Source organism: Puntigrus tetrazona, unplaced genomic scaffold (genome assembly GCF_018831695.1).
Source record: "Puntigrus tetrazona isolate hp1 unplaced genomic scaffold, ASM1883169v1 S000000836, whole genome shotgun sequence".
Classification (NCBI taxonomy): Eukaryota; Metazoa; Chordata; class Actinopteri; order Cypriniformes; family Cyprinidae; genus Puntigrus; species Puntigrus tetrazona.
Window position 1 is genome coordinate 45,001 of NW_025048436.1, and position 5,000 is coordinate 50,000.

Genomic DNA, 5,000 nt, shown 5'->3' on the forward strand with positions numbered 1-5,000 from the left:
CAGTGCTGATGTTTGCAGAAGTTCACCCTGAAAAGTGAGCTAAATAGAATATAATGCTGATGATTTAGTTTTTAGGTTAATATTATCGGTCTATCGGTGTTAAAAACGAACGCTACGGCATTTAACCGTGCTGATTCTTTCGTGATTAGATTTGCACGCACATGAATAAACACATAAATGCAGAAATAAATAAATAAGCATGAAGTGAAATATGAAATTAAATGGATAAATAAATACAACTGAGCAGCTGAAATAAATAAATGAATAAATAGCAAGACATAAAAACAAATGTACAGCAAGATTTTCTAAAATACATTAATATTTTTGTCAATCAAGACTGCATTAAATGGGAATTGTAACAATGTATATATATTTTATATGTATACATAAATGTATATATAAATATTTTGTTGGATTATATATATATATATATATATATATATATATATATATATATATATATATATATATATATATATATATAAAAATAATATAATGCAACAAAATATTTTTGTTTCAAATAAATGCTGTTCTTATGAACCTTCCATTCATCAAAGAATCCTGAGAAATGGTCTATATCACAGTTTAAAGAGTAAATAAAAAATAAAAGAAATAAACGGCTCGACTGTTTTCAACATATAAACATAGCTGCGCTTCACAGAAATCAATTACAGTTTAACCGATATTCACAGAGAAAACTACGTAAGCCACGAGCGAAGAACAAAAAAGATAAATGACTTTCGGATCAACGATTTTTTTACGCTTAATATTTGACTTAAATAACGCATTTAAGCTGAGACTTTATGCCAGCTTCGAGAAAAAGAGTCACCAGCTTCCATAGTAAACAGTTGCATATTTTAAATTATTTCATAAGTCAAGCTATACTTTTTTTTTTGTAAACCAAAGAGTAGAGACTTTTTATGGGTGAAGGGGTGAAGCATGACAGCACTGCTGATTTAGTCTCTTCCTGCCAAACATTAAAGCGTGGGTTTGATGCCTCAGCCAATCAGAAGGTCCCACAGTCTAGCCCCGCCCCTGGGAGCTGTGTCAGCAGAGTGCGCGCGCGCGTGTGTGTGTGTGTGTGTGTGAGCGTAAGTCAGAGCTCCATTCATGCACGCCGCTGTCATCCCCATCATTCATGAATCACGCACACGGGAAGGACTGCTCAGAACTGAGAATCTGAATCTGATGCGGCGCTCGCTCTCAGAAGTGACCGTCAGAATCGATGGCTGCTCGCAAACAGTTCCGCTCGAGTCATGCTTTTAGCGTTGAGACGAAGCGTTACTGTAATTACTGAATGTGCATTAATATCTGCTGGACGTGGATGTGGGTGGGTTTCACAAGTAAGGAGGGGAAATGAAATATTTGGGCTGTAATGCATGCATGTAGAGCCTGAGACTCACAGCACTGTGTTCCCGGGACTGACAGAGGCCTCTCCTGAACCTCCTGATAGGAATACTGCAACACAGATCACACACGCAGCTTAGAAACCTGTTACGTTACTGCAGAGCAAATGTATTTAAACACAGATATTCGTATTGGAAATAGACGTATTTCTGTCTGCAGTGCATGCAACATTTAACGCTCTGCTCTGATTTGAGCCCTTTTTATAAAGTCTAATTTGTGCAATTAAGAGCAATTCATTACTTTTAAATATCCTGATGTTTGTCCGTGTGTTTCTTTGTTTTAGTTTTTGCTGTGTTGATTTTGCAGTGAACTATTAATTAATGACTAACCTAACCTAAATAAATATTTTGAATGTTTTTACATAATTTATGTATGTGTACTGTATATATTTCTGTATATATATAAATACACACACATATAGTAAATATTTAGAAAATATTTACATGTATTTATTATTTTTATATAAAACATACTGAGCATTATAAACTTATTTTTCTTAAATATATACTGTATGTCTTTGTATTTATAGATACATAATATTAACATTATATATATTTATATATATATATATATATATATATATATATATATATATATATTTATATATACATAAAATTAACATTATGCACACATTATGTAAAGAAATATAATTATTCTGTATATTTATTATTATATATATATATATATATATATATATATATATATATATATACAAATTTTATTTATATTAATTTATATATCATATAAAATGTAAGAATATAAATAAATACATGTAAATATATATATTTTTAATTTACTTTGTGTTTATTATGCAAACAAATATAATTAATGTGTATATTTATTATTTATATATAAATACAAACACATGCATGTATATATTTAAGATCATTTATATATAATATAAAATGTAAGAATATAAATATTATTATTAATAATTTTTATAATAATATATATATATATATACAAGCACGTGCATGTATATATTTAAGAAATAAAAAATGTAAGGATATAAATAAATAAATACATATAAATATTTACTGTGTTTTCTATAATATTTATTCTATGTATATATATACATAAATATACGCATTATACACACATATTATGTAAACAAAAACGTTTCTTTTGGATGTGATTAATCATATGCAAGCACTAGTTGTCACTTTACACTTCATAGCATCTCACAAGCTTTTTTTCAAATGCAATCGCAAATGCATGAGGTTCCTTTACTGTTCTGAAAGCGGAATGCGCAGTAAACCTTATCTATCAGTTTGTTGGTGCAGAAACTACAGCACAGAGACCAGACTCACATCCTGGTCTCGCATGGCATTGAGCTGCTCCAGTTTTTGGCCCAGTGTCGAGCCTCTTCTTCCGGGATGTCTGCGGGAGAAACACACTTAGCCTCAGATCTCACGTCAGCGGGGCGAGTAATCAAGATATCCAAGTCTGGGTGCATTCGCCAGTTCTTAAACGGGCCTGCGACTTCAGCTTCTAAGTCCTATAATGTTTAAATGAACAGTTTTCTTTGTTTTGTTGATGCATTTCCTATTAAAACGGCAAGTCTGGACATAATAATAACTCAAAGTGAACTTTAATTTACGTCTCGGACCTTTCTAGTCCATTTAAGCTGGATAATTAATTGCCAGATATAAACTTGTAATGCACAAAAAATTATATATATATATATATATATATATATATATATATATATATATATATATATATATATATATATATATATATATATATATATATATATAAAATAATATATATATATATATATATATATATATATATATATATATATATATATATATATATAAAATAATTATATATATATATATATAAATAATTATATATATATATATATATATATATATTTATATATATATATATATATATATATATATATATATATATATATAAAAAATAACTTTTTTTTTCTCCCATAATTCCTTTTACAGAATAAATATAATTATATATATAATATAGAATTCGATTCATATAAAATTCAATTTAGGTTTAGGTTTACGTTCAGGATAAGCTAGAAGAGTAATTTTAGTACATCTATAGATTAATAGAACAAGTTTATTAGACTTTTTGCACCCTCGGATTCTTGATTTTTAAATATCGTCCCGTCCTAATAAACCATTCATCAACGGAAAGGTTATTTATTCAGCATTTAGACGATGTTTTGTTGTACACTCATTAAAAATAAAGGTGCTTAAAAGGTTCTGCACGGAAGAGTTTTCGGGTTCCATAAAGAAACATTCATTCATAGACTGAAGAGCCTACTTTCACCACAAAGGAGCTTCTGTGAAGGTTCTTCAGACGTTAAAGGTTTTTACAGAACCATTTAGACAAAAAAAGCTTCTTCTATGGCATCGTGAAGCACCTTTATTTTTAAGAGTGCACATGAGTTCAAAGCTGGCAGGCATGCGGTTTTTCTTCCACCTTGAGATGCTGTGTGTGTGTGTGTGTGTGTGTGTGTGTGTGTGTGTTTTCAGCAGTGATGAGTGTTATCTCACCCAGCGGCAGCTCAGGCGTGTGTCCAGAAGCAAGCGGTGGAAGGTCGGGTCTTTGGTGCCACAGATTTCATTATCCGCCATTATGACCTGAGAATCTAGAGTCAGCCATTCACCCGGTCCTTCCTGAAAAACACACACACACACACACACACACATGAACACATTTGCACACACACACACACACATGTGAACATGCTCGCACACACACACATGAACAAGCGCGAACACACACACACACACACACACACACACACACACACACACACACACACACATGAACACGTTTGCACACACACACACACATATGAACATGCTCGCACACACACACATGAACAAGCGCGAACACACACACACACGCACACACACACACACTCATATGAACACGTGCGCACACACACACATGAACAAGCGCGAGCACACACACACACACACACACATATGAACACACACACACACTCACACACACATATGAACACGCACACACACACACATATGAACACACACACACACTCACACACATATGAACACGCACACACACACACATGAACAAGTGTGAACACACACACACACACACATATGAACACACGCACACACACACACATATGAACACACGCACACACACACACACACACATATGAACACACGCGCACACACACACATGAACAAGCACGAACACACACACACACACACACATATGAACACACACACTCACACACATATGAACACGCACACACACACACACATATGAACACACACACACACTCACACACATATGAACACGCAACACACACACACACATGAACAAGTGTGACACACACACACACACACATATGAACACACGCACACACACACACATATGAACACACGCACACACACACACATATGAACACACGCACACACACACTCACACACATATGAACACGCGCACACACACACATGAACAAGCGCGAACACACACACACTCACACACATATGAACACGCGCACACACACACACATGAACACACACACACACACTCACACACATATGAACACGCGCGCACACACACACACACATGAACAAGTG

The 5,000-nt window shown here is 33.4% G+C and overlaps 1 pseudogene; it reads right to left on the reverse strand.

Annotated features, from left to right (window-relative positions):
* The window catches only part of LOC122335594, a 64,162-nt pseudogene that overhangs the window by 44,592 nt on the left and 14,570 nt on the right, over positions 1–5,000 (reverse strand).